Source organism: Odontesthes bonariensis, chromosome 1 (assembly GCF_027942865.1).
Source record: "Odontesthes bonariensis isolate fOdoBon6 chromosome 1, fOdoBon6.hap1, whole genome shotgun sequence".
NCBI classification, from domain to species: Eukaryota; Metazoa; Chordata; class Actinopteri; order Atheriniformes; family Atherinopsidae; genus Odontesthes; species Odontesthes bonariensis.
The window spans coordinates 29,768,062-29,787,368 of NC_134506.1; the positions used below are offsets into that span (position 1 = coordinate 29,768,062).

Below are 19,307 nucleotides of genomic sequence, written 5' to 3' on the forward strand. Positions count from 1 at the left end.
CCACCGTGCCGCGGGCAATTGTTTCTAACTTTTTCTGTTTGTCCAAAACGGACACATCAAAGGGGGCAACCTGTGTGAGGCGTGTTACTGTCGTGCATCAAGAAGAAGGGGAAAAAAAACCCAACAACAACCCAGCGGTAATCCTTCATGAGACTCCCAGGGAGGTCTGTGTATTTTGAGCGTGGATGTTATTTTCAGCTTTATCCAGCGTGTTTCCCACGCCTGGGTTCATGTGGTTGCCATTCTCTGGCTAACCTGCGCCTGCGTTATCACGGCTGAAGAGAGCATGAATTTCTTCACTGGGTTGGGGGTTGGGGGGGTAAAATACGACATCTATAGTAATGCTGTCCACTGCAGCAGCCCGGCAATGTTTGATAAATAGTGAGGATGCCTGCCTGTCTCGGCTCCGCTGCCACACCCCTTCATTGAAAGACGAGGCTTTTTGATATTCAGCCCTTTAATACGGGTGACCCCCTGCTGTTATTCCTGCTGGAAAGCTCGAGATACACCCCCCCCCCCCTCCCCCGGTGAATGATCACATGAATCCGTGCCAAGTTTGTGCTCACGGATCGATACATTTCATGGCTACTAGTATTGCTGCGAGTGGATCCATCAACAGTCAATGAATTTAGAGAGCCGCTGCCCAGTGTGTGGACTGTGATTTGGTGAGGAGGCAGATGTGACAGGTCATATGAGATGGATGGAGGAGGGGGGGGGGTCATGTCACCAATGTTTGATGTGCAAGTGAGTTTCTCTGGCAGTTTAATGGGCAAAAGTAAATCCTCCCCCTGAAGCCCTCCATCTCCTCCCCTCCTTTTCTGGCAGCCCAGAGCTTGGCTTGTCAGAAGAAGACACATGACCTTATAGGCTGCAGGTTCGTGTGTGTGTGTGTGTGTGTGTGTGTGTGTGTGTGTGTGTGTGTAAGTGTAATGCCCCAGGAACGAGTGCTCTCTCTCCTCACTTTTTTTTTTTTTTTACCTTTTTTTTTCCTCCAGGTATGTCTAACACCAGCCTGTGAGCTTATACGTGTTTGCCAGTCAGAATGGCACTCCCATGGGTGAGGAAAGTGTTCCTCTAAGATCTATAATTAAGTGTGCAAAGGAAACGACGGCAGAGAGTGTGCCGCCGCACCTCCCCAACTTGCCCCGTGTTAAAATGTGTCCTTTTCAAAATGGCAGCGCTCGTCTAATGAGCCAGGCCTCTGCGCTGATCAGCTCTGCCTCCGTTTCATTTCTGTGAAAATGTCATTTTTCAACCCCCCCCCCAGAGCCCGTTGTTAACTGTTGCCATCAGCTGCTGCTGCTTGGTATGCAGCTCTGTCAGCGGCGACGGCAGTGGCCATTTATTTAACTTACCAAATTCTATCTGGCTTTCCTGACATAACGGTGGCAATCAGCAGCCTTTTCATTCCATTACCAACTGCACTGACCTTTTTGGAAAATGTGTTTATGCACCCATTAAGCTATTAGTCGTTCTGTGAGTTATGGTGTAACTGTTCAGTTATTTAGTGCTGAAATAAGTTTAGAAGCACTCCGAGTTGGAGGAAAAATCCTTGAGGAAATGTTTGACTCTTATCTTGGGATTGCATTTAGAAATGATATTCGTGGGGAAGAACTAACCGACTCTAATAGTTGTTTGGTTTGTTCATGTGCTCCTGCTTAGACCTTCAAAGCCGGTGTCATAGGGGTTAGTCATCAGCCACACATGGCTAATTTATTGATCCGTCTCTTTGCTCTGCATGTGAACAGGCTTCTATCATGACCAGTGGCCACAGAGAGGAAGTAATGAGCAACCCGTAATGACATTTTAACCGCAGTGGTAATGCAGTGTGGGTCACAGGAGGAGGGAGCAAACAGTTTGTGGTAGCTGTGCTCAGCCAGGTAGCCCCGGTGTGCCATCGGGAGGGGAAAAGAGCATGTGGCAGGTGTCATTATGATCCAGGTCAATCAGTGTTGCAGGGGCGCGGTTCGCAGCTCCAGTTTGAGCTGTTGCCATTTCAAAGGAAAGGGGAGCGCAAGTATCGTCGCGGTGAGAAGGAAACGACGAGTTTGTGATCTTGGGCGCTTGTTTTACGTTGAAGGTAAACGTGACGAAGAGGCCTCTCAACGCAAAATGCAGTTGTGCAAAGAAAGCAGACTCTGCAGACTGTTTTACTTCACTGAAGTACCAGCCACAACATTAAAACCAATGACACAAGCTGGTGTTGTAGACGTCTAAAGTTTAAGCTTTGGGGAATGCTCTGCTGACGTGGCGGTGTGCTTAATGCCAGGGGTTTGAATGCAGGCGGAGGAATGTCTGGCCTAGTTAACGTGAACAATTAGACAGAATTTCACACTTTGTTGTGACTGGCCAAGGCATGTGTAACCTGAAACACTAGAGTCAAATCACAAGATTCAAAGCAAGAATTTCAGCGAAAAGGCCGCTTGTGCCTCCGTCCTCCTCCTCGTGCACAGAGCTTGAACAGCATCAAACGGAGACGGCACTGAATCCTCTTCCCCTCATATTAGTAGGTTAAAACTGGTTGCGGGTGGCCGTCTCATAAAACGAGCATTAGTGTGAGGTTTCTGGCCAAACTTGTCATTTAGTTGCATCGGATGGTGAGACGGAATCCTGTACACAAGCAGCAGCAGCAACAGAAACGGAACGACCAGGGAGCCGAGTGTATTTTTTGGATGCTGGTTATGGTTGCGTGCTGCCATGGACTGCCTTCTTGGCACGTCCCATTACTTTAGCTTCTCTTCCCACCTCCCACGGACTTCTCATTTGCCTGCCTCCCACAGTCCACCATCTCATCTATATTGCATCTCAAGGAGATGCAAGTACAGTGGCTGCCTGCTGGTAACAGAGACTATTCCTGTGCAATTGGCCTTCGCTAATTAATTGGATTTAAATACTCAGCACGACTCTAGAACGGAACATGCTCACAGTTTTTCTCTTTCTCTCTCTTTTTTTTTTTTTTTTTTTTTTTTTTTAAAAGAGTCTTTTGATTTAACATTAAATATGTGATTTTTCTTTTTTAGGAAGAGCAGTTCAGTCTGAGCCGCCGATGCCCTGCAGCAGTCTTCATATACGGCGGTCTGTGTGTGTGTGTGTTGCAATGCCAGTTAGAGGACCTGCTTTAAAATACTAAAATTCAGGCATGTTGAGCTGTTTGGAGCCAAAGTGGCCCATATGGTTGTCATAGAAACGGGGCTGAAACTCATGCTGCTGGAGTTATTTCGTATGGATTCATTTGGAAATTTCAAATATAATCCTGATATCAGAATACTAAAGTGCACTGTCCAAAAGAGTCAGTGATAGAAACAAATTTTCAATATTTTCTAGTGTAAATTAAAACATTTTCCCCCCAACAAAAGAAGCTGGTTGGGTGGTGACACACAAGCTGCTTTCATCCTTAAAGGTGGGGTCTGTGATGTTTTCTGGAGCATTTTTCATCAATTTTCATATTGTCTGAAAACCTCCTCACGACCCCATTGCTCCCACTAAAATAGAATGTTTGGAAAAAACCGAAATTTTTTAGTCCATTGTAGAGGGTGTAGCAAGAGGAAATGTCTGACCTATAGAAGTAATGATGAGAGTTACTTCTATTGGATTCTGACATGCCCATCAACCGTCAGCCCCCCTCCCCCCTCCCCCCTGCGCGTTCACAGACTCGGGACTCGTTCATGTGTTTTGAAGGCGTGGTTTCGAGGGGTGGGCTGAGGGGAGAGGCAAGGTTGTGTATTTTCAAAAATATAGCTTGCAGGAACCGTTTTTCCAAGATCTCAGACTCCACCTTTAATTCATCCTTTACCTGTTTCCAGAATCTATTTCATCAATGGTTTGTAACATTATGGTCGGGCCCTTTACCCCAAGCCTTTAAATGGAACATAAACACACTTACAGCATGTTTAAGGATCACAGCCTCAACTAAAACAGTAATACCCGGAGGAGTATGATGTGGAGCTTAAAAAGACCTGTGTGGTGAAATGAGATGTCCTCCTGTTTCAGTTAAGCGCTCTGAAATGAATACCAGTTATTTATGAATTCAAGTGTCCTCTTTTTCGGCGTCCTTGAAATGCTCGGCATTGGATTTGTTACAGCTTCCAATGATTAAGCAAATGCTTCAAAATGTATTTATTTATTTTTTTCCTTTTTTGCTTGGTATCGAGCATACATTTTTTTCCTCTTGGTTTTGAAAGATGTTGGCTCTGTGATTCAGGTCATTTTGACTGTTTTTTATATATTTTTTATTCTTCAGATTAAAAAGTAATCTGAACTGATGAACATATTTCAATCAGTCGGGGAATCGACGTCCATTAAGCTACACAAACATCCGTATACTGATCATCAGTTGTTGGACCCCAGCTTGTAACTTGAGGGGTTTTTGGCCAAAGCGAAGAATTATCTCAACCTGTCGCTGAGAGAGTATCTGTCCTGAAATGTGTTTCAGGTTGCTGCTGAGCTCTTCAGCTATTACTGGCCTGCATCTCTGGCAGAAATCCACGCTGCCATGGCTGCCACCTCGAGGCTCATGCCTCCAAGTCACCAGGGCAGAAATGTAACCTAATCAGGTGTCTGTGGCTCCCAGTACATAAGCACACTGAACCGCGAACAGTGCCCAGATGGCTGTTTTTATCCCAAACCACGTGCGAGCAGTCGCTACCTGTGATTTTCACATTTCTCCTAAAATGAAATCTTAAATTGCTTTCGGCAGTGAAATGAACTCCCCATTTGTCCTCTTGTTCTTTCTGCTTTGGGAGCGTTTGGTCTGGCTGCCACAGAAAATGCAGTGGGTTCCCAGAGGTTACAGGAGAACTGCTATTATCTTGCAGGGTTGAATCAACACACCGAGTCAAGGAGTCTGCAGCTGGGAAGTGAAGTAAGCATCTCTCAATTACAGAGAGGTTTTTATTTTTTATTTTAGATCCACTCAATGAGCCATTTAATGCCAAATACTACACGTCACTGCTATTTCTGATATCTCGTCCGAAGAACGTGTGCACGTCTCAACTATCGCTCCAAGTTTTATTTCTTTTCGCTATATTGTGGATTATCTCAGTAGAAGTATCTCAGGAGAAGAAAAGATGTTGTGGGTATCACAGTCTGAGCTAAGTCAGACTCCAGGGCAGTGAAAATTTAAAAAAAACTCAGTCCCATCTTTCTATTTAAAAGATGAAGACACAAGTTTTCTCTGCTGCTTCGTGGGTCCCTCGGCAGCTGGTTGTAACAGAATCTAATTCCCCACTCGTGGACAAATGGTGTTCTCATTATTCAAATCTCAACATTTGTATCACTCCAAATTATTTCTGTCCCCGCATGTTGGAATTCCCCAGGAAGTGAGTGCTGAGCTGCTGGCGGCTTTGTTTAGCAGGGCTAAGTGAGCATTCTGGGACGACTGGAAATGTATCCCGCCCCTCGTCGCTCCTCCTCAGCCCTCCTGCAGCCTGGGCCGGCTATTCTTGGGTTTTCCCTTAAGGATAAATTCTTCCTTCAAATGTTTTGCGGGCGACTTGCATGAGGAGTGAAACCCCCTCTGGATGAGGCCACCCTGCTGGCAGAGGAGCTGAGTGTTGCAGAATTAAAAAGAAGCAAACACTCCGGGGATGAGAGGGTGATGGGCTGTCGGGGTGGCACGGACGTCGGTGGGATTGTGTATATCTGCTGCTCTGGTTCTTGAGGCTGCCCATCAAGGACCAAATAACAGATTGTTGTGTACGGTTTATGATTTAACCCGAAAATGACAACATTCGCATTAAACTAAAGTAGCAAATCCACTTGGCCCATAATCCTATTGCGGAGTGTCCTTTTGCCTTTTGGTAAACACTGCACAAAGCCATTCGTTTGTTAAACAGGTTTCCAGTGAAACACCCGGGCCAGGGATGAGGTAAGCTTATGACATCACTTGGGTCGTTTTTCTCAGTCTGAAAAGCTTTCTCCAAAGGCAGAGAAGATATTGTTACAGAGCTGTTTTCACGAGTTGTGTAGTACTTTTTAGGACCAGCTAACTGATGTTAAAGTGCAAAACTGGAGGCACGGCCCTTTAAATTCCCATAAAATTCCCGTGTCACAGCCCAGTGGTGTGAATCCACAGAGGTTAAGCCAAAGGTTTTTTAGTGTGTGTGTGTGTGTGATCGTCATTCTCAAAAAGGATGAAGCAAGTTTCTGTAACTGGCTGTATTTTTAGTTCAGAGTAGTAGGGATGATGACTTTAATAGTTCAGGTGTAAGTGTTTGGAAAGTCGAGCTGGATGTCGGTGTTTGCTTCAATCCCGTACAGACCTGACGCTTTGTACGGTGAACACCAACTTCTCTCTTTTGTCGCACAACGTAGCAAAGTGCATGTTCACAAACGTGGCACCGCCACACAAAGTGACATTTGACCACGAAGTGGCAGAGTGAGCTTCGTTTTAGACGCTTCTTTTGTTGAATGAGTTTCCCTCTGCGGCCCTTTCGGTCTCATCCAACCCGACGCGGCAAAATTCTGCCGATGGATGGAACCAGAAATAGCACTTTTAAGTGGCTGTTAATGTATTACTGTTACACAATCATACTGTCAGTGCTCTGTGCCCTTGGCCAGAACCTTTCTGTCTGGAATACACTCGCCTCCCCACGAGCCCCTGGTGTTGCTTGTGGAGGTTGTAGAGTTTGAATAGAGCTATATAAGGGAAACGGCTCTTTGTTTATTAGTTAAGGGGAGAGTACACGGGAGGGCTGCCAGGCCCTCAGAGTAGAAAACGGGGACAGAAAGAGGAGGCCCAAACACCACTCAAACAGAGTGGACTCTGCTATGTGGAGCAGTAAACATTGCCTTTTTTTTTTTTTTTTTCTTTAAGGCAGCGGTACAGTTGTGGCAAGCTGGCTTGTCTTACATGTGGGAAGCTCAGTTTTAATCAAGTGGCTGAAAATAGCCTTTTATTGGGCTTATGGGCAGTAGGCGCTAATCCAGTTAGCAACAAGGATTGAGTGGTCATGTAAGCTGCCAATAGTCCTGATAGACATTTTACAGTGGATATTTTCACATAGCGTGGTGGGAACTGCACAGGTATATCCCAGTATATTCCATCCAGCATGGAAGACACGGGCTGCTCAGCTGGCTCTCTGGTCTTGCTAGCTTCTGCAAAAATTGGACCATGCTCAGCAGGCCGATGGTGTCTTAAGTGTCAGACTAAGTTTGTTGTTTGGCCAGAAACCGCAGGATGGGGCTTGCGGGACTGAAAATTTCTCATTGGTCAGGTATTCTCTGGCTTTGTTTTTCCACTTATTTTTGTCTCGGTCATCGTCATTTTAATGTTCCCAATAGCGTGAAAAATGTGTTGACTTGAAGTTTCGCCGTGGACGTAGTTGTTGCTCTTTGTGAGCGCCACACTCACACTTCAGTCAGCTGGAGAGGGTGCGCACCGGAGTGTGAGCACCAGAACGAATGAGGAGCGATGGCTCTGATTGTGTCAAGAAAACGGTGACTCTCAGCAAGGAAATGTTTATTTCTGATTGGGTCATGGTATTTAAACTGTTGGGAACAAACAATAAAATCGCCTGTGATCAGTAGAAATGTGTAACATTAACAGCTTTCTGGGGAATGCTCCTGGTTGGACCGCTTTGTAGGCTGCTGGCCAGCGCCGCAGCACCTCTGCACATAGATACAGGGTAGATTGACCAGATTGTACTGAAATGATCTTTTAGCTCCTTTAACAAAAAGAAAAAAAAATGATTGGGGAAAACTGTTTTTCAACCAGCTCTTTAAAGGGATAATCCGGAGTAAAATGCACTTTAGATCAATTTACGGGATGATTGGGAGTACATACGTTGAGTTGACATCAAAATCATGTCATTCGGATGTGTTTTGAGAATTTCGATTTGACCGTTTTTAGCCAAAAGTCGTTAGCCTGGAAGTGAGCGGGGCATATCATCTCGCCGCTACAAAACGCTATTTTTATACCTCGTCTACAGCTCCAAACAACATAACACTTACGTGGTAGTGAGTAGAGGGTCCCTAAAGCCAAACCGAAGTGTCCCGAGGTCTTCATGTGGTCGGATAGAGAGTCCAGAATGAATTTAATCAAGCCAGTACCTGCTCTTCTCTGCTGCTCAATCAGAGCCTCTTCCGTCAACAGGAGGCTACCTAATGCGAGACATCACGTCACGTGACATTTCAAAATTCCAACCTGTTAGTAAGCTAGGCTTTGCTGTTGCATACAACTTCATTTCACTTTCGAAAGAAATACTGGACTATGTTTGTAAAAAAAAAAACGGCAACGAAATTGTGAATTTCCAGAGCGTGTTACTCCACACTCGGCAATCAACTCCTACGGACTCACGTGATGTGATGTCTCGCGTTAGGTAGCCTCCTGTTGACGGAAGAGGCTCTGATTGAGCAGCAGAGAAGAGCAGGTACTGGCTTGATTAAATTCATTCTGGACTCTCTATCCGACCACATGAAGACCTCGGGACACTTCGGTTTAGCTTTAGGGACCCTCTACTCACTACCACGTAAGTGTTGTGTTTGTATGGAGCTGTAGAAGAGGTATAAAAATAGTGTTTTGTAGCGGCGAGATGATATGCCCCTCTCACTTCCAGGCTAACGACTTTTGGCTAAAAACGGTCAAATCGAAATTCTCAAAACACATCTGAATGACATGATTTTGATGTCAACTCAACGTATGTACTCCCAATCATCCCGTAAATTGATCTAAAGTGCATTTTACTCCGGATTATCCCTTTAAACATGTGGCTAAACCTGATATCTCCACTTTTAAACATCTGTATAAATACGTCACATCATTGATTCGAATAAAGTTTACAGTTCTCTTAAAGGTGTTGGAAGCCGGTAGTTAAGGGTAGTAATTTAAGCCACGCTCGGGTTTCTTGTCAGCTTTATATAGTAATTTTACCTTTAAATGCACTCCACATGAGCTGCACACGGTCGAGGATGTTACCCCCAGCTCGTTGTTGTTTTTCTTGGTTTGGGTTTAATTAAAACCATGGGATTTGATGCTTCACAAGCACAGTGTGCTTGATTTTTCGAGTCCACTGTTTGAAAACAGCTGCATGTTCACTTGTACCCCTTCACTGAATTAAATAGAGATAATCCAGTCAGTGTTTTCTTCTGTGCCCATATTAAATAAGATTGCTAATGTTCAAAGTTGGTCCGCACAGGGTTTCATGTCGACATGTCTATGGGGAGCTTGTTCGCCAGCTGGCAAAGACACAAATGCTGCATTGTCAGATTCCTCTGTCTCGATGGACTCAGGCATTTTTGTCTTTTGGACTTGTGTTAGAATGCCAGCCTTGTCCTCAGTCCAGTTACTTATCTCCATAGTGCACAACCCCAGGAAAAATGGCATCTCTGCCCAACCCTACAGGTCTTTAACAACATGATTGTTACATCTCTGAGTTAGAAGACTGACTTTGCTGATGATGGTTGTACTATTAAAATAAGGTATCTTCCCAGTTATCTGTAATGTTATTTGTGTCTGTAAGACTGCTGGGCAAACGCCAGTCGTTGCAGGAATTTTCATGGACGGACTCAGTCTGGATTTTTATTAGGCAAAAATAAAAACCTTCAAGAATTGTGGATTTAAATGCCCGTCACAAATGGAATTTGGGAAAATAGGATTGTTGTTTTTGATCTGTTTCCCCAGATGTCAAGTGCAGCTTGTTCCTTGACTGACGTTTTAACTCTGCTGCCAGCCTATTATTTTTCTTTTTTTTCTTTTCTTTACGCAGCTGTGCAAGTAGGTGAATGCTCCTTAGCAACCTGGCATTGCAGCATGCCTTGGATTGCCATTGTTCCACAGACTTCCTTCATCTTCCTTCATTTATTTAGGCAGGTTGTGGGTTTGGGTTGTGTTTGTGATACAGTATTTATGTACAGATGGACACGGAGATATTAAAGGGATATACTGTTTCGGAAACACATTTGCTTTCGAGAGTCCTATCAGAAGATCAACAAAGTGTCACATCTGTCCATTAACCCGTAAAGACCTAATGCAGCCCATGTGTGCAACTGTGCATCCATTTAAGACTGCGCAAAAGATTGTTTCTCCCTGTATAGATTGATACAAAACTATTTTATTTTCTGGAATATATAACCAAGACAGATGTCCAACAACATGCATTTTGATTTGATTAAGTAAATATAAGGAAAGCAGAATGCCTCAACGTTTGAAGGCACGCCAGTATTTCTTTTTCTAAAATTCATATTCTACCTGACACATTCTAGCTGACATTAGTTGGGCAGAGTATATTGTAGTTATCCGAGAGAAACTGCAATGACAAGTTTATTGCTTTGGTTTACTGTGAAACTTTAATGCGGCGAGACGGATATGATTTATGCTTGGTTAACATAAACATGGCTTGGACACCAATGACTTGGACTGTGAATAGGTAGTTTAAGGCCAAATATCAGTGTTGAATTGCCAGAAAAACATTGTTACATGCATTGTATGTTTGTTTGCTTTGAACACGAGCAAAAATGTTAAAATGGCTTGGGAACAGCAGAGCTCTGTGCTGGGTGTATGAGACATGGTATACTAATTCAAGCTACTTTCTTTCTAGCTAAATGGCACATACGGGTAAAGTTCTTTGGATATTTGAGTCTTCTACCACCCATTAATGAGACGTAGACGAGTGTGAAATGTCAAGCGTCTCAAATTGTTCTTCTAAAAACATTGTGGCTTCTATTTGGGAGCATTTTTTAGAATATATTAGTTGAACAGTTCTCTTCATTGCTATGATTATTATTTAAATGCATGATTGATGTTGGCAACTTTCCTTTGGTAATCCTAGCATCGGCATACTGTACTCTGAATTCATAGTATTCCCCCCCCCCCCCCCCCCCCGTCTCTGCCTTTGGTACTGTTTTGGTATTCCTGCTGAAAGATAAGCTGTCCTGGAATCAGCCCCAGTCTGCTGACCGAGCAGGAAACAGTAGCAGCCCCCCACCCCTCCTACCCTGTCTGCTCCTCCGCCCCTTAAACCTCAGCTCATTCGTTTCTGCCTCCTTTATCTACCCTTCTCTTAATATCTGTCACCCCTATCTCTGTTTCACCACCCCGCCCATGTCTCTCCTCCACCACTCCATGGATAGCCAGCGTGTCAACACCTCGGCAGCGGCTGAGCCACGGATGAAACGGCACAAGTTGGGCCGTAAATCAGCACGCACGTCTGCTAAATTAGTGAAATATGGTGTTTAGAAGGACGTTCGTCATTGTGTTCTGGGTATGCAGAAAATTGAGTTCTCATGTATCATTTATGATGACGGGAAATGGAAACCCCAAATTTGCAGGACTAGAAGGGCACATTGTGATGGAATTGGCCTGTGATACTGCATGCTCTGTTAGAATAATGGAGTTACTATTACGCTAAAATCTTTTCACTTAATTCCTACTCGCAGTTGGTCACACTGTTAATGCAGGGATTGCTGTAACAAACATTTTGGTTAACTCGGATGATTCTTGTGACTACATTATGACTGTTTGTGTTGGATTTGTTTTGACACAGACAACACATGTCACAATGCAAACTTTAACCCATAAACTAGCTGTTCCTGGAGGGATTTATCATTAATGGAAAGTGTATTTGAGTCTGATTTCAACCAGAATCGTAGCTTCCATGTTTTAGGCTCGACGCTTAAAGGAATCCATATGAGTGTGTGCTCACTCATTATCTCGTGTGCCTTCCATTGCCATCTGACCTCCTAAACAATCCAGACTATTTAATGTGCTTTAGGTGAGTAGGGAACAGCTCTTGCCTGCTCCTAACAATAGATCTGACAAACAAGGGGCCTGGCTTTCGCTTTACAGACAGCTTGGGAAAGCTGGGCTTGGAGGGGCTGGATTGTTCCCCAACAATAGGCAGCCACAGCTCTATAAGGCGGTTTACCTCCCATGTCATGCTTTTTTCTTTTCCGCCAGTGTCCCTGGGCCTCTGAACAGCCCCAGTCTGCTTTTTAATTGGTTTTTCTGCACGTTGGCCAGCTTACTTACCTGAAATTGTTATCACATCAACCGGTCCTGGAAACATTTACTGCAGAAGTGGCTAATGGAAAGAGGTGGGCCGGCATTGCTTACAGTAATTAAAATGTATGTCAATCCGTGTAGCTCTAGAACATGTCGGGTTTTGAGGGCCAACGCCGCTGGAGGTCCAATAACAGAGCGTTGCTTGCAGCTGTCCATTCAGCGAGTGGATTAATGGACTTCCATATCTGTACTGCTGAGATGCAAAAGAAGATTAGGCCAGCAGCTCAAGAAGAGAGTTGGTCCATCCTAATCTGCTGGGCTGCCAGACTAAGGCTGGATGTTTTCTCTTTTCTATGGATGATTTGTCAGAATAAGTTTCAGAGTGGGCACAATGGCTTGCCATAAGCACCACATTACACATGTGGTGCATATGTATGCATTTTGTACACATTTTCTATGAAGCAGTACTTCTTGAATTAAAGTAGCTAGAAAATGTGCTTTGTGTGATTTTTCTTCATGTGCCATTGTTTTTTTTTGTTTAGCCTTTCTTAGAACCTTGAAGCCCAGCTGTGTTCAAATATTGACCCAGTTAATTATTGTGCTACGGCTCTAGATCGACCTGACAATTACTTACACCATTTTCCTCCAGCTGTTTACTCATTACACGTGGTACCAGCTGGGATATTATTAAAGCTAACTACCAGTTACTTTAGGGTTTAAATTGAGATCTCAGCTCCAGGTGCTGTGGGGGTTCATGTAAAGTGACCAGTGCAACTTCGACCCCGAGTAAGGCTGCAGTTATCCGATGATGTTCAGTGTCATCTGAGCCTTTTTTGTGCAGGATGCTCAAGTCCCTTCTTCTGATGGTGGAAAAAGACAGGATCCTCCAGATGTGACCTGCTTTTTCTGGGTCAAACATATTAAGGGAATTCTCTGGGCCAGGGTTACCTCCAGGCCTGCATGGTGGTTAATGAGTCACTGAAAGGGCGATGAGATAATTCGCAACAAGTTAAGGATTTATGCAGGGGAGCGAATTTGACAACTGCCTCAAATAATTTGTTCTGGAAAGGATGTGCTAATCACAATGCAAACCGCTTCAGTGGATCCTACGTTTTATCAACGATCTCTCAAATGCAGCCATGATTGTCGTGTATCTGTGCGGTGTTTTTGTTACAGTTTAGTCATCAGTTAATTATATGCTTTTTTTGTTTTGGCTAAAATTTCATGGCAGTGGCTCAGAGAATGGGAAGCAACTTGCTGTTGGCTTATTTTTTTAGGTTGTAAAGAACCTCTCTGAAAATCCTTTTTCTAATTTTGTGTTGCCACTTTTTTTCTTTTTTTTTTTTTCTGTCACACTTATTCCAACGTCATCTGATTGTAGAAAAACTGCTTTTGCTTTTAAATGCTTTTAAATGCTTTTATGCTTTTCGCATAAATCCGTAATTGATGTGTAGAGAAACGGAAGAATGAAACCCACAGAAATATCACATTTCGGTCATGATTTAAACTTTTGTTTGCACTCCTGTGTTGTCAACGCAGTGGGCACACTCTAGTTTTAACCAAGATGTAAAAGGCTTTCTTTCTTTTTCAAATGAAGACTTTTCCTGGCATAGAATGAATTGATTGAATCATTAGCAGCATTGAGTTGCATGAAAATGAATGGCTAACGAAAGATGAATGGTTTGAGCCTTAGTTGAGATACAAATATGGGATCCTGACAATAACACCTTTCCTGCAGAAGGCTGGAGTGGTGAGAAATGTTCTTCTTTTTACATTCCTGTTGGAAAGCCCATGAAATTCTCATGTCATCGCATCATGTAAGTTTACCCTGGTCAAACAGTAGGACACTCACACAAGAGCTTCTCAAGAGCTGAGGGGGAGGGAATAGGTGTAAACCACATGAAGATCCTAAATGTAAACACATTGTTGCTTCTCTTCTGCCCCCCACCCCCCACCTCGTCTGGATGGGTTTGATGCCATTCATGGAGCTGAGTCAGGCTGAGCAGGGATGGTGGGGGGGTCTGTAATTGAATTAGAAGCCCTCCCTCTGCAAAGCACCTCGCCCACCTCCCCCGCACCCTCTGGAAAGGCAGGACTAATCATTGAGAATCTGCCCTCCCAAGGGAGCGCAGAATGGTTGCCTTGTATAGAAGAGAGTCGAGAGTAGCTCTGTTGTGTGTCTGTTTGTGTGCAACACCCCTACAGTACCTATTTTGGTGTGTAAAATGTGTCTGCGGGGTGTCTGATTTCAAGAGATTGTCCAAACCCAGACCGCATTAAATGAAGTGTCTGGATGCCGACCTTCTGACCCCTTTAACCTCTTCATAGGATGACTGTGTAACAACTTTGTGTGTGTGTGTGTGTGAGAGAGATGCAGAGCAACAGCTGTTCTCCAGATGTCTTCAACTCTCCAAAAAAGGGATAAAATTGATAGGAGAAAGGGGAGGAAAAAAAAAGTATAGATGAGGCCCCGTGTGTGTGTCTGTATATCTGATGGCAGCCAGAGTTGTTTCCGTGGAAACGTACACCTTTAAAGAAGTCTGAAATAAGTCATTGCACTAAGTTGAGAAAAACAAAAGTTCAACCCATTCAAATTATTTGAACTCTTGTCTGCCTTCATTACACTAATGTGAGCAGCACGTTTAAAAAGCTTTACTTTTTAAAAAGCTTTACTTTTTAAACGTTCCTACTGTCTGTGGGTTCTGAACAAAGTCGTAGACTCCGACGCTGTGTAGATGGGAGCTGCATGCCATCTAACGAGAAAACAAAGTTATTTTTCTATTAGAGCAGTGATTCTCATTGTTTTTACATTAGAGCCACACTGAGACAGAAACGTAAATGCCTGTACCACAAAATGCAAAAATCCTCCCAAGCTGTAAATCATATCCATCCTCTCCTCCTCTTTTATCATTTTTGTGTGTACAGTGACAAATAGTTTAGCATGTAACATTTCAGTAGCCAAACAACGTGTAAAAATAAAAATGATTATAGACTTTATATCTAAAGACTGGCTTAAGACTGGCCATGAGAGGAACCATACTGATCAACCTCTTGTCATTAGTGGACATTTGCCCTGGATGTTTAAACAAGCTCCTCTGCTTTTTACAGGTGGAAGGGAATGTGTGATTGCTTCCTTTTATTTACAGTTTTTTTTTTTTTTTTTTTTTTACTTTTTCCATGTATGTTCATTTAGAAAACAGTTATAGTTTTATTCCATATCTCTCTTGATTCCTCTGTAGGTGTAATTTTCTTGAGGCTAATAAGCCCGCTGTAACGAGTGCAGGTCCAGACAGGTGGTGGCTCCCAATGAGATGGTAGTGGGTAATGAGTCCCTTACTACCCCCCCCCCCCCCCCAACTGCATTTATCAAGCCCAGATCCCATGGACCCATTTAGCTAATTGCATATCAGTCTGCTACTTATCTATGACGGTGCAGGAAGACACAAGACAATTAGTTAGTGGGCTTCAGTCCGTCAGCACTGCAAGGCTTAGATGTGCTGTTTTTTCTGTGATTTAAAACTTTCACTCCCTCATTTACAAATAGGTGGTTACAGCATCCTCCTGGGATGGTTTTTCCTTTCAGCATTGCTTCTCAAAATTCCGCACATTTCTCTGCCTTTGCAGTTTAGGGGTTTTGAGGTTGCATAGTTGGGTTTGATCGGTGCTGTGGAGAGGTTAGCTGGTGATCGGATTGTCCTTGATGCTGGAGTTTAATGCCCCAAGGACCTGTTTGCAGAGACAACTCTGTCCCAGCTGAGCAACTGCACTAAGCCAGTGGTCAGACCGATGTGGGCTGAATGATCCACTGTGCGGATTTCAAAGGATATGCGTCAAAGTTCCACACGCTCTTTGGCGAAAGTTGACGAGATGCAGGATTTCCACAGCTGTGCATCAGAAGTTTTGGCCCATAGGTCGTAACTTTAACACATACAGCTGCATCTTTAAGTAACATGTTGGAACATTTTCCATCCAGCAAGGATGTCAAGAATTATTTTCCTAATTGTCCAAGCTATTCTTTTCAGAGAAGGGATTCTATGCATCTCAAAAGTTTGTAAAATGCAGATCGGAAGAAAAGATGCTTTGACTCAGTGACCGGCTGCCATTGATCTTTAAGACTGCCAACAGCAAAGAACTCGGCCCGCATTATTTCAACGGCGCTGCCCTGTGGCAACAATGATGGGGCAATAAATCAGGCGACTGTTCGTTAATTCGCACTTCGGTTTTTGATTGATAGCTGAAACTTCACATCACTGTGCCATAAACAGCATTTCATTTCATTGCTACACACACGGTCACACCCCTGTAAATGATACGAGTTGCCTCCTCGACCTGTGTGTGACCACTCTGTGCTGGTAGTGCTTGATGTTGAGACATCATGGTGGGCAGTTTTATTAAAACCTCATTTTTGGGGCCTGGGTTCGATGTTTCCCAGGCTCCATTATTCTTTGACTTTTCCACTATTTTTTTTCTTCTTCTTTCTTCTTTTTTTTTTTTTTTTTTTCCTCTTCGACTCTCCGTGATTAATGAAACCACAGGATGGAAGGAACAATGAAGTCCCCAGTGGCATATTGTGCTTCCAGAGATGGCCAGCTGGGATGTGCCCCACCTCTTGAAACTTGCGGGTACCAGAGGAGTAACCCATACTCGCCTCAGTTTTTCATCATTTTTTTGCTTTGACCGATTTGGCAATAACAAACAAAACTTCACAGTTTATTCTTGATTTCGAGCACATTGTTGTTCGTAGCGTGCGTGGTGACCCCTGGGTTGTGTTTCCGAAACTAAGCGCGTTGGATTTTGCTCAAAGAAATCCCCCTCAGGCTGAGAGGAAAGAATTACAAGAATGCAAATGTCCCTTAAGCTGTGTGAGATAATGTTTTCTTGTCCTCCAGTGGATTTTGTCTAATTTATGCGCTCGCATTTATTTTCCCCTCGGCATAATTGTCTCTTTCCTGTGATTAATTTGCTGTTTTATTGTTATTATATCAGTGAGAAGTTTCCCCTCCTTTGCTCTGATCTGCATCTAACACAAGGCCTTGTTAATTAGCACAATAATAACCGCATATTACTGCAGAATATAAACAATGCAGGCTGCAGTTTAAGTAGAATTCTTTGTTTAACTCTGATTCCTTTAGACCTGAGGCAATAACGTGGACATGCCATTTTAGCAATAACACCCCCCTGCCTTCTGGTCTCTAAATTTATCAGAAAAGTGCATGCGGCCTGTTGGTTGTGTCATGAGCTCCATGGTTTAGTCCTTCAGACGGACTCGAAACTGGCTCCCTTGAGTGCAGACGTTTTGGGGAGGAAAAAAAAAAACATGTGTAAGAGCAGGTGAGCAGAGAAGGTGCTCTAGCAAATTTTCTCGAATGTCAGATGATGTAGCAGACCCTTAAACCATAATGTAAACACTGGAGGGAATTTCCTCCTCCTTTTTTAATCAGCAGAAGTCATCCATCTAAATCACATGCAAAAGCTTTTATTTTATTGCCTTGCTACTAAGATGTATACTGCGTGGAGCTGCTCCAAATACTGCCGTGGTGCAATGTATAAAATTAGAATACAACCTGGAAGGTGAATCATTGTGTGAAGCAATTGCCTCCCAGTAAGAAACTTAAAACTCCTCTCAGCTCATTGCCAATGTCAGCAACTCAGTGATGCTCATGGGACGGGCCGTCGTTGCTGCACGCTGCCTGAGCAAAAGTTAAACTCAGCACGTAGCTTTAGACTCATGGATGCACCGATTTTTAAATTTCTCCCGTTTCTGCTAAATGATCTCAGTCCTGTCCCCATGTGTCTGAAAACGAATCACTTCACCGGTGTATAGGTTTACATTACTGCACAGTATACTAGGGTGTTTGTGAGAATGCAGGAGTTGGTGTAGCTGCAGTGCCCGCAAAGCCTCCCGAGGGAGAAAGGAAACCAACTATAGCAAGAGCCTGCAATGTGTTGTTTTTCCCTCTTGACAGTCCACCTTTTAAAACGGCTTTCACTCGTCACCCATCAGTCCCCCCCGACCTGTCAGTGGAGCGGACTCCGCTTGTGTCATTAACTCTGACTTAAAGGCACTGCATCATGCTATGTTACTATGTGGACAAGTGTAATAATCCACACTGCCTTTTGTGGAATGTTCCAGTTGTCCCGCTCTTGGTTATTCTAGTACCCAAACATTGGGAGATTACAGCTACAGCAAAACGCTGCATACGCCACTGAGGTACACAAGAACAAATGGTCCGTGACTGCGTGACATAGTTGTGATTCTGCTCAGGACTGCTGAATAATTCACATCAGAATCACCATTTGGTAAAGAAATATGCTGTTTAAGGTCATTTAAAGTAGGAAGGGAAAGTATTTTTATAAAGCAGATCTTATCTTATCTTGATCATCTAAATGTATCAAAAGAAGCCACAGAATAGGTGCAAGAAATACACTTAATGTAGAAACTGCCTTGAGACAAGCTGCCAGGACCTCTGTCAGGTTGTGATGTCATGTTACAACTATATAGTCATCATCCTTAGTCGTGTAATCTGAATACTCCTTCCCTGCTGTTGCCAGGGAATTCATTTTACTGTTGGCAGAGGCTCGGCAAACCTTCAGAGATGGGTGTAGGCTGATCGTGGGATATTTTTATGTCCTGAGGACGTGTGAGACTTCCTTTTTGTTGTGTATTTTTGAAAGAACATATATATATATATATATATATATATATATATATATATATATAAAAAGTAAATTAAGATGGCAACCATCAAAGTTTTGAAGTTTTTGACTCTTACTGTAATTAACCTGGTGAAGCAAATTAATTTCATTTTCAGTCTACAAAGCAAAATCTTTGCGTTTGGATCATTTACTTTTTCCCTCAGCCAACAGCGACTGATTGAAACACAGTAATTTGGGAACATTGTCAGTTTTATGTCTCAAAAAACCCACCTGGAGGACAGCGCGTCTGTTTAATCAAGCCAGATGGTCACCTCACGTAGTTTGTAATCAGCCAGCCTGCAGCTCGTTAGTAAACCACCCACAGCTGGTGGCTAACTGACAGGAGTCCACATCTTGTAGTTACAAGCTCTTTATGTCATTGTTATGAACTGGAGCGGCGTTATCATTTTATCCGAAAGAGCCAGACGCATTATTTAACTGTTCCCGTAAGAGTAATGGCCTCTTCATGAGCTGTAACAAGGAGTGCGTTTTCAGCCGTGTAAACCTGGTTGTGTGGCTCATTTAAAGCCACAAACTGCTCTCCTCCCGTGCCTCCGTGATGCTTGCTATTGGTTGGATATCACTGAATTTCCCTTTCTCGTGTCATTCACGAGCAGTAGCAGTAGTAGTCTGTAGTTATGGCCTACGTTCTCTTTTGGGTGATATTCATTTG

General features: G+C 43.5%; 1 protein-coding gene across 1 annotated transcript in view; it reads left to right on the forward strand.

Moving 5' to 3' along the window:
* The window catches only part of LOC142378781 (talin-2), an 81,903-nt gene that overhangs the window by 790 nt on the left and 61,806 nt on the right, over positions 1-19,307 (forward strand). The gene's annotated exons all lie outside the window — the stretch shown is intronic.